Source organism: Rosa chinensis, chromosome 1 (genome assembly GCF_002994745.2).
Source record: "Rosa chinensis cultivar Old Blush chromosome 1, RchiOBHm-V2, whole genome shotgun sequence".
NCBI lineage: Eukaryota > Viridiplantae > Streptophyta > Magnoliopsida > Rosales > Rosaceae > Rosa > Rosa chinensis.
The window spans coordinates 3,633,600-3,645,455 of NC_037088.1; the positions used below are offsets into that span (position 1 = coordinate 3,633,600).

An 11,856-nucleotide genomic window follows, 5' to 3' on the forward strand; every position below is an offset into this window, starting at 1 on the left:
CATTTGTGCACTATTCACTGATATTGCCTTTGCCTCCCAATTTTTTCATGCACCCCAAAGAGGCAAGATCAATGCCTCTCAATCATTCACTATTTAATCCAAAGGTTGTTTTTTTATAGATGTAATCCAATGGTTGTATTCTTGGTAAAAACCATGTATGCATAATTACATAGTGGGTCAAATATAGCCGTTGAACAAAAGTTGAACAAAAGCAACTGATTTTAATATATACAATTACATAGTGAAGCCCATGTGCCCATGATTGGTCGACCAAGTGAAAGTCCAATAATTGCCATTGGGCTTGGTCAGAACTCCTCTGATCGTCCAAAAAGCTTGCGGTGCAAGCAGTGTTTTTTATATTTTACCATTTTGGCTGGTCTTGGACGTCCAAGATCAATGCAGTGCATTTGCTCTGATATCATTGACTAATCACTAGCCAATCGTGAATTTGATTCCTATGATCTTATCATCTGCTACTCTGCTAGTTAAGAGGAACACTATTTTCTAAATTATATTTAATATTATCCAACCGCCACTTTTCTAAAGGAAGTGGATTCGATCGCTTTTTTTCTCGTTGACCTTATTAGTCGGAGGCCTGCTTCAAATCCTCAAAAGGTCAGTTTTGCAGAATGTGCATATATTATGATTTTAAGAATCGGGAAAAGTTGTCTTCAATGTGGGTTATTTTCTTCCCAGTCATCTTTTATTCTTTTGGTTCGAGACGCAATGGCGTAATGGCCTAAAATAGGGAACAAGAGGCCAGCATGAACTACAAAACGGGCCCATTTTCCGGACATTTATCCTTTTCTGCTGGCATTTTCAGCCGAGTACCTTTCCCCATTTCCTTAACATAACACTTTTTGAATCATAAAATAAATAAATAAATCAAATATATAACTCCTGAAGGTACTCTGTAAATGTCATGTTTCCCATACATCTCTCTTCTCTTTCCTTCAAAATTTACTGGTTTTTCTCTTCTGGCTTTCTTGAATTATTTCGTTTCCTTTTTTCTTTTAAATGGCAGCAGCATTGCCTATACCTAAACAGAGATGATATCCAAAGTCTGCAAATATGACGAACCGCCATTGTTGTCGAAATGCCATGCAAGTTTCATTCTTCAGACGAGATTCTTCCAAATGGGTTTGTTGATACTCTCGTACTCTCGTCCTTTTATTTTTTAGCCAATATTTATTTTAATTTCTTATTTTTGTAATTGGGTTCCACATTTCTGCCTGAGGATTCCCCAGCGTGATCGAATCATAATGATGGCGATTAGAGGTAGTCTCTGTTTTTTTAATTTTTTCCTTCAGAAGTTCAAATTTAGGGGAACCCGATATTTGAAGTACGTACCAAATCATGCAATGATGCAATACTGATGTAGATTTTCGCAGACGGTGAAGGTGAAAACCAAATCTAGGTTTTTTTTTTTTTTTTTTTTGGTACAAGAGACTGAAAATTAGTTGGATCTTCCGACTGGGGTGTTTCTTTCAGCTGTTATGGAATCAGAGGTCATTAGCCCGGTTCAGCCCAAATCTCAAATTCCCAAAAGATTACAGGCCCCGAACGACGGAGGACGTCAGTCATCATTATGCCATCATATCTCTTGTTCTTACACGTGTCCCCCTAAGACACTTTCTTTTTTTTTTTTCTTTTTTTTTTTAGGGTCAACACTTTCTTTTCTATTTTACCTCATAATATCTCATAATATTGTGTCAGATTTCGTTCTATCTTTCCATGTTTGTTTCAGATTAAAAAAAATATAGTGCTTTTATTCATACCTTCACATTTAATACATAAACCTCTCTAAATTTTTATAAAAAATTATATTTCATTTTGGTCTCATATAAAACTGAAATATAAAAAGCACCCCAACTTACTCAACTCTATCTTCGTCTCCCTGAATTGTTTCTCCTTACTTTTTCTTGATCTCTTTGTTTCTTCTCTCTCATTCTGTCTCTATTGTGATTGATGGGAACTTGGGAAGGTAGTAGTTAATTAACTATGGCAAGTGTTTCCAAGATTTGCAGACTTAGAATGATGTATAGTATTGCAATTGTTAAAACAACATACTATAATATGGTATAAAACCTAGTCAATAAACTTAGCTAATAAACTAGGGACGATAGAAATATCAAATCAAAACACAAGTTAAATGACAGCATAGAATTAAATCAAGCAAGGTTACAAATCAAACGGCAGAACTTGAAATCTTATATTCCCAGAGCTAAGACCAAATTCTATCCTTGAAATCTCCACACCCACCAAAAAGAGAAAGAGCGAGGAAGAAGAAGGAACATTACGGGCTTGGTTCCAGTTTTTTGCTTTTCTCTTTGTTTGTTTTTGTTTTTTGTTTTTTGTTTTATTTTTATCTTCTGTTCTTTGTAGGGACAAAATGGGACAAAAAAGTTTACAAAAATTTAGAGAGATCCATATACCAAATGTGGAGGTATGAATAGAAGCACTCAAAAAAAAAAAAAAAAAAACGATGAGCAACCGAAGGATGATCTGAGTTTGTTTCTGTCCCCTCCACGCGAAATCCTAAATGATCAGCACAAAACGATGAGCAACCGACGATTAGCTACCGGGTATGGTGATTCCAGTGATGTTGGAGCAATATTTGTGCACTCTCCTCCAACGAAAGCTCGAGGACCAGCTCCCTGCCATTATCACAGCCCACCAACAACTTCCATTGCACCTCTCCAACTGACGCACAATCAAAAGTAAGAATTACTTGCTTGATGATTGAATGCAGGTGTCTAGTTGCAGATGCTCATTGAAACCCATAACGTTTTGATTTTTGTGATCATGCTGTCAAGATATTGTCTCAGTTTTTTATGGAACATGAGCAAAGATATAATCCCACAATTTGTTATCCTGCAGCTTTGGGTTTATTAGATTCATGAAGAAGTATTTGAAGTGCTTTAGGGGTATGTAATCTAACACAATTACCTGTATCATTTCATTACTGCATTATGTTGTTGTGATTTTTTTTTTTGTCATCAATAAAATCTCCCTACTTGTTTACATTGTTGTTCAAACTCTTAAGATGGCAAACACGATGTTTACATTGTCTCCCTACTCGTCTACATTGATGTTCAAACTCTTAATTTCTTAACTATTTCTTGTTTACAAGCAGTAAATTATCTCCCTCAACAAACACGATGGATTCAAATTCTTGATCACCTTCATTTCTCAAAAAGGTGGAATGGTACATTTAAGATAGCAGTGAGACTAACCTTTTTTTTTTTTTTTTTGAGTTGAATGAGGTTAAAACTTTATTGGAAATTGAGCACAAACTCAGGGTACATGCTTTTCAGCATAAATTACAGTATGAATAAAAGAAGGAGCAGAAAGGAAAAAGATGTTCTGATCTTGTGCAGAAGCAGTGAGACTAACCTTAAAATACCAAATGCAATAGGTTTTTTGTACATGTCCTGAGGTAAAAGGTTTTCTCAAGTTAGGCTTGAAGAAGACTTCTTCTACTCTAAGACTTGACCTCTCTCTAATTGTAATTATCTGTCGTTAGAAAATGATCTCCTCTGCTGTGGTCTTGCTAGCTGAACTTAATCTTTCATTCGCAGTAACAAAAGAAATGGATACAAGTAATTAAAAGAGAAGAAAAAGAATTGTGAGCAAAAAATCAGGCTATCTACTGTAACTTCCATACATTTTCTCAATTTTAATTTCTACTAATATGTTGCTTAGGCAGCTCATAAGTCAACTAGATACAAGGTGATCTCAGTCATACATGTAGCCGTAGATCCAATACTTCAAAGAGTTTATGTTCGGTTATACAGTTGAAGCTTACATACACATCATTGAGTCTTATCATTGTGATTGGAGTTGAATTGTATTGACCGAAGACTCAAACTTGATAATGTCTGTCTTGGTGTTCATCTTCATTTTTCTTGGTTTTATCTTTTTTGTTGAGTTCTGTTCTTCTACTTGTTCCCTGGAGCTGCTCTTTGTTTCCAGTCCCAAAAGAATTTCTCATATAGGAAAAACATCTCTACAAATCACAGTATGTACACTTTATAGTATTTTGACCAAGAATTAGAACACATAAATCAGTAATTCTGACTTGTTCATCAAGATAATGTCATAGTTTTTATGGAACATGAGCAAAGAAAACAGAAACAAACACTTTGACTGTCATGTATATGTAACTTTCTGCCACTCCATGCTTTATGGGTGTTTTGTCTTACACTTTGTAGGACTTCCAATTCTAAATAGACTCCACTGTCCAGCAACTGCTCAACAACATAATATCGGGATATATCTATCATGCAGCATAAATTAGTCATGCCTACTGCCTTCTCTACTAATAATCTTGATCCATATTTCTCCAAATGGAGGAACTAAAAATCTGCCTATATATAAATTGATTGTTGACTTAAAGAAAAAAGAGTGTTAGATTAGCCTGTATAAATTTTTTCTTATTTACATGAAGTAAATCTGACTAAGAAGGTGATTGTAGATGTACTTTCCTGAGGTATGGTACTAGTATTACTGCACTAGTCATTCACTCTAACACAAATTGAAGAAGAATTGCCATAGATAAAATGGGCAGAGTGAGAAAAAAGCCAGGCTAACTGCTGTAGTTATTAAATATATGTATGGTTGATAACATGTGGTAGTAGTCCAACATTTCATTTAGCTTAAAAGCAACAAATGATGAACAAATTAAAAAACAAAAAAAAACAAAAAACAAAAACAAAAAAACAAATAAAACTCAAACATTAAATTGGTTAATTGTTATCCTAAACTTGTGTATTATTCCTCCCAATAAGTTTACTGCAACAATTGCTGTTAATTCTCTATATGGAAGTTCATAAATGATACTTCTTCCCATTGAGACTCCGTATATATGATTTATGTGAAATAAATTGGAAGGCATGCAGATAGTTTTCTTCCCTCCTAGGCTAATATATGGTTTAATCAACTGATGACTCATTTTCTCTTTCCAGCTCTAGTTAGACATTTGGGTAGAGGCATTGGCTTGTTTGGATGTAGTACGGATGAATGATAAATATTTATTTTTTTGTTGGGGTTATTGACCAAGTTTAATTTTGTGGTTATGGATGTTGACCTTTTTAATTATGATGAACATACTGATGGAGGCATAATGTGCAACTACTTGAAAAACTCAAGTATCAGATTTGTGAGTTGCCACTGTACTTGGACCTTTAAAGATGTTTAATTTTGTCCAAAGCATGTGTCTGGTATATCAATGTTCCAGGACCTGTTATATACATATAATATGTCAATGCAACAAGTGGTATTAGGAAATTCTGCTGACATGGATATGGTATTGCTTCTAAACATGTTTTGCATATTGCTGAACCGTTTTGTTTTTCCTAACTTGCTCGCTATCAATGCCACTGTTTTAGCGGAAATTCTTGACAAATGATTTTTTTTTTCCTTCTCTCAGGTTCTGCACCTGTAACTTGACAATTGGGACTGACAGGCGCACTGGATTGAATGGACCAGAGGGAGTCATTACTCATGATTATTGAACGGCTATACATGCAGTTTTTGTTATGTTATTAATTGAAATACAAGCTGCTAGGATTTGGATGGTGAACATACTGTGGTCTGTTGACGACTTTTAATGTATTTCAATGAGATGTCCTTTTGGTTAAATGAACCAATTTATCAACATCCTGAGTGTTTGCTTCCATGTCATTTCGACTTTACTTGACACATTTGTTCCAGAGTTCCTGTATATGTCCCTTCTAATAAATGGATTGCTCGATCAATACATGATATGGCTGTGCTGGTTTCGATAGGTTTACTCTTATTCTTTAATATTTCGGTATTGTCCACATCCTGAGGGTTTGTTTTGGCTAAGCTTTGTGTCGGGGACTATTTGGTATCCAGTTTTCAGGCTTATTCCTGCTCTTTCCCCTAACTTTGGTCTCTTAACCCGTTTGTGAAGCTTGTCAATTGCGGTTTTTGACCAATTGCTGTCCAAATAGCAAGAATAGAAAGCTGCAGACCACCTGTTTTCTCTCTGGCACATCTTCTGTGAACATAGTGCATCTTAGTTTTATCACGAATAATAATTCAATCTTAGTAATGACCACGGTGTAAGGAGTCTGGTTGATATGTGCTCCCCCTTTTCACTGGCATATCTTCTGTTATGCATGTATGAGTTCCGTAGACATATTTTATAGGACTTATGGCCAAGGTGTACAGGGAAGCTATGAAGAGGCACACACCGACTCTAGCAAGATATGTAAAGGCCTAGTTTGGGGCAGCTTTGCTTCATAAACAAGCTGATTATTTCTTAATTTAAGCAGGTTGAGCTGTCTGGTAAGATGGAATGAATCAATTTATTTTCAAGTTCCTACTTCCCTATGCAGATTATACGAGCAGAGACTTTGCTGCTTCTATAATCCATAGATTATAAAAGCTATCAATTTGCTGCTTCTATAATCAGTCGATTTCAAAAGCTATCAACCTTCTTGAAGTCCTCAGTAATATGCCATGGAGGATTGACGTGAGAGGGGTAGAATAAAGATTATAAGGGATTTTTCATCCTTGACGCTATTTAATATTTCCCAAACTGCAACCCAAGAGATAAAATCTTGGAGTTGATTTCGGGATTAACCGGATTAGTGTTTTTCAATGTTTCAAAATCTCGTATCACCGATTCTAGACTTCACATTTGAAAATACTCCACAGTATTTAGAGTCTCTGACGTTGAAGGTCTGCAAGGTGACTGCAATGACTTTAGGAACCTTTAGTTGACCGACCTTCCACAGTTCCAAATCTAAAAAGCTTCGGGGTAGCTCAAATCTGTAACTTTAGGGTTCTATGGGTTCTGAGGGCGGTGGTTCTATGGGTTAGAGAGAGAGAGAGAGAGAGAGAGAGATAAGAGTAGGGAGAGTCAATACGTGGCACTATGTAAATCGTTAGATGTTTTTACACGTCATTACGTGGTTGAAAGCTTAGGTAACTCAGGTGTTTTACCTTGCTTTAGGAGAGAATCCTCTCCCATCAATGAGATACAGAAATGGTTGATGTTAATATATTATTGAAACTTGAGTAGAGCCAGAGACATGAGACGGGCATATTTAGGAATGAACGACGAGACAAGAAAATCAGCATGAACGACGAGAAACTCGGCATGAACCAAGATTTTTGCATGGTGGCAATTGGTATATGTGAACGACGATCCTGAAGGCTTGAAGCCATTGTAGTTGGGCAAATATTGAATTGAAATTCAAAATCAATTCTCCCCATCCTCTTCAGCTCCAATAATCCTACTGATTATATCTTTACTCCATCTTATCTACATGTACCCGTATCGAATCTCGTACTGGTCTTTGATCTTCTGTTTAGTTTGTCTAGATAGCTTTGAATTAGAGTTGGTTGTTTAGAACAGCACCATTTGATACACTTGTATGTATAAATAGAAGCAGACTGTGCTTCAATCAATGAATTGAACACGGACATAAACTTTCTGCAGCATCTGAGGCCCTCTTGTCTCACCAATAAAACAGCGATTTTTTTCCCTCCACCACAAGCCCTGCTGTTTCAAAGTTCAATAACCTTTGACAACTCCAATTAGATTTTGTGGCTTGCTCGATCATTAGTCCCAGTCAATTTAATCCGTGCCCTCAAAGTTGTCTTATTGGGTCAATTTTGAGTTCTGAACCTTAATTGCTGTGAGAGGATTAAATGTTCCTGAGACGGATAAACACTTTCCTCACCCACTCCCACGTACTGTGTTTTATCCATTTTGGCAAGACCAAATGCCTGGTGGAGCAACATCGCTCTCCCTTCTTCGTGTGCTGCAACTCCTGTGGAGAAATAATCCCTACAACTAAAGGTTCGCTTCCATTTTTGGTATTTTCAATAGAATTATTTCTCATGGAAGAACTGTTGAATTAGTTGGAAAAATTGTCTATCAAGCGATCTTCTTTTGTTCAGGATATCAGCGACATCTGATTTGTTGCTACACTATATTTACATCTCTCAAGTCTAATAGTTGTGATGGTGACACATCATAAAGGGAGGAAGGAGCGAGACAAAAAATGGTAAGAAAGCCTTTCTTTGGTATGTTTACTTTGAATTATAAACGTAGTAAGGGGAGGGATTGTAATGTTCCGTTCGCGGTTCAACCGAATTTTTTTTTTATTAAATAAACAACTCATATACAAATACAACAACTAATTTATTATCGCACAACCATCCACTTATAAAGAGGAGACTTATATCACTAGATCAAATGATATTTGATGTTTTATTTTTTCTTATTGATATTATTATTAAGAGAATAGGTGTTATTAGCTAAAATTAATTTTTCTAAACTTTTATACCCCTTAAATATTAAAATATCATGGATTATATCAGTGGTGGATCCAAGATTATAATCTTGGGTGGGCTTGACTTCTTAACCAAAAAAAAAAATGAGTGAAGAATCTCAACAATTGCATCAACTAAAAAAAAGTGCTCATTCACAGTTTTTTAAATATCACTGGGAAGTCCAGAAAAACACCAATAAGATCAATAAACCCATGATTGCTGCCACAATGAAATCCCAAAAAGACAATTTTTCACAACCTAACTGAACCTAAAAAATTCACAATCCCAATTTGCTCCCAATTTCATACCTCCTACTCTGCAAAATCAGAAGAAGAAGACTATAATAAGAACTTGGAAACAAAACGAAAGACTAGAAGAGCTTGATTCAATTCCACATCTCCACTACCAATCAATCCACTCCCCTTCAAAAAAGTAAGCTTCTGATACAGCATTCAATAACAAAAACCAAATGTCCAAAATTGAAGCCTAATTCGCAGCTTTTTCAAACTCAAACTGTCCAGAAATGAATAAGCCTTAGATTTCAATAATAGTCTGATCCTAAAATAAAAAAGTACAACCAAAACCACAAAAATCGAAAGGAAAAACCGAAATGCAGTGATGGTAATCGGAAAGAAAAGGTGTTGAAGAACCTTACCGATCCAAATCTGGAAAATCAAATTGAACAATATCCAAAGAAATTAACTAGAAAAGGTCTGAGAAATCCAGAGTAAGAGAGTTTTTCTGGGTGGAAGGAAAATCTGGAATTAAAGAGATCGACGGCGTGTGAGAGAACGAGAGGAAGATAGTCTCTGACTCTCTGAGGTCGACGCACTGAGCCGTGTCTGAAAGAATGCGAGAGTTTTTCGAGTGGGCTTGACAAAGCCAAAATAAAAAATACAGCTAATATTTATATTATGTGAAGGCGTATATGATAGTTTAAAAATTTAACCTCAAGAATTGACTTAATTATAAAAGATTATGAAGAGTATTATAAGCAATCCACAATTTGGTGAAGCTTTTGGTATAGTATAGATAGATACATTAGCCTAGCATGTGTTACATTGGTGAAAGTGAAAGTTGCTTAATTTGTTACACACTTCTATCTGCAATTTTTATCTTATTTTACTTGATTTTATTATTAGTTTCTATCCTTTAAGTTAAAAGAGCATTATGGATATTATATTGTTGGTGAATCTTCTCACACCAAACTTCAGGCCTAGTGTTATAGTACAGTAGTATAGGATAGTATGGTAATAATAAATAGATACAGTTCATTATTTTACAAATATTTGATTTCAACCAATACCTATGAAGTGGGTTTTATACCAAAAAAGAAAAGAAAAAAGAAGTCTATGAACTAGTTGGAACTGATTTGTAATAATTTGGTTTTTTAGTTCCAACATTTTTCAAGCTTCATCAAATTTCCTTTAATTGCAATTCTTTTCTTTATTGTTGTTCGGCTTTATGGTATTTTGCATCATGGAGGATGGGGACACGTGATAGTTTGGTTGGTCATCTTTTGTGCTGTTAGCATGGTGGGCTTTTTGGATCTACTGAACCTGCTGAAATTGGATTTTGTCTTGTGAAGCTGCATGCGGAGTTGCCGACCTTGACAAACTGTGCTCTTACTTAGGCTTTCATTTGATCTTATATTGGACTTTAGTTTACAATCCACACTCGTCATTTTACAATTCACACTCAATATTTTATTTTTTAGTAATTTAAAATTTATCTTTAGTGACTCAAATTTTGTCATTTTTTTTTATAAGATTCTAAACCAAAAAGAGAAAGAATAAGTGTGAATGGTAAAATGGGGAATATGGATTTCACTCCCCATGATTTATTGACCTTGGGTGGATGGCTACTTCATCCACATCTAGAGGTGGCAAACGGGCCAATAGCCACGAGCAAAGCATGGGCCGACACATTTAAAAGTGATCCAGCACGACCCAACCCAATCCTGATAGTGGCCCGACACTGCCGATCACGTTATTCTAACTAGTTGGGCTGGGCTGAGGAATATTGGCCCATTGGCTCGAGCCTGTTATCGGCCAACACGGTCCGATCACGATGTATTGTGGGCTAGCCCGTTATAAACATACACTCCTTATTTTATAATCCACATTTAATATTTCATTGTTTAGTAATTTAAAAGTTATCTTTAATGACTCAAATTTTATCATTTTATAAGATTCTCAACCAAAAAATAAAAGAATGAGTGTGAATGGTAAAATGGGGAGTGTGAATTTCACTCCCCATGATTTATTGATCTTGGGTGGATGACTATTTCATCCGTAACTATAGGTGGCAAACAGGTCGCTAAGCACGAGCACGACACGGCCCAAGCCTGTTAGTGGCTCGGCAGACTTGAGCACATTATTCTGACGGGTCGGGTTGAGCTGAAGAATATTGGCCTGGCACGGCCCAATCATGACGTATTGTGGGCCGGCCCGTTACAAACACAAAATTTCATTTGTTTTTATAAATATTAAAAAATTCCAAAGATGAGATTTGAATATTAGATCTCTTTATTTAAAATCTTATTACAATTCCACAAATGTTATTTTATTAATGTTGTCAAAGTAGTGAAATAAAACATCATATCCTTATTTCAACATAAATTTTTTTTCTTCTAAATATTGAATATATGTTTATTAATAAAGACTAATCTCACCGTAATACAACTATAGAATGAAGGAAAAAAAATATGATCGATACTAAATCTTCATTTTGTTAATAAAGATTAATTTCACAATGATATACTAAAATGTAATATAATTTTCTTTCTTTCTTTCTTATAGTGGAATATAAAAAATTATTAGAAAACTAATCTTAAAAAGCTAAGATGAAGAAAAATGTTGTAGAATTTTATTTATTTTAATTATCTAAATAATTAAATAAAATTTAATTTTTATTTACTCAAATTAAAATTTTAAAATTGTGCCTTATAATGGGATGCCACAAGCACGGCACGACATGATATGGGCTCGGACCATGGGCCGGACCGAGCTTAAAATTTAAGTAAATGGGCCGGCACGAGCCTGATACAATAATAAATGGGATCCTAATAAATGAGCCAGCTGGAGCACAGCACGAAATACGAATAACCTCACTTAAAATAGGCCGTGTCAGCCCATTTGTCACCTCTATTTGTAACCTTCTTTAAGCCCAAGCTCAAGAAAAAGAAAGAAAAAAAAAAAGAATGAAACGGAATATTAGTTGACTTTTTTCTTTCTTTCTTTTTTTCTAAAAGAGAATCAAAGGATTTCACTCCTACTATTCTGATGAACCGTCCATGTATTTCATATAAATGAATAATTAAAAGGTCATCAATTTGATTGATTTTTTACAGAGCTAATTTTTGTATCACGTTATACAATATGAATGATTGGATTAGAAAATGATAAAGTTATTATGCGTTAATTGCAACTCATTCACCCAATGGAGTAAACCTAAGAATTCTCCGACTCAAAAACAATGATGGTAGAAGATGACGAAAATAGTGTTGACTTGACAAAGAAAGATGGGTCCCCAATAGAATGA

The 11,856-nt window shown here is 35.1% G+C and overlaps 1 long non-coding RNA gene across 3 annotated transcripts; it reads left to right on the forward strand.

The window, feature by feature from the left end:
• The first annotated feature begins 877 nt into the window (after positions 1-877).
• On the forward strand, positions 878-5,680 carry LOC121051018. 3 transcript variants are annotated; one of them, XR_005804817.1, is made up of 5 exons: positions 878-1,140; positions 1,248-1,278; positions 2,386-2,720; positions 2,881-2,927; positions 5,432-5,680. It is a non-coding gene; the product is annotated as an uncharacterized LOC121051018 (long non-coding RNA). The 3 variants fall into 3 exon arrangements; XR_005804816.1 differs by having other exon boundaries at positions 882-1,278; XR_005804818.1 differs by lacking the exon at positions 1,248-1,278 and having other exon boundaries at positions 882-1,140.
• The last annotated feature ends 6,176 nt before the right edge of the window (positions 5,681-11,856 follow it).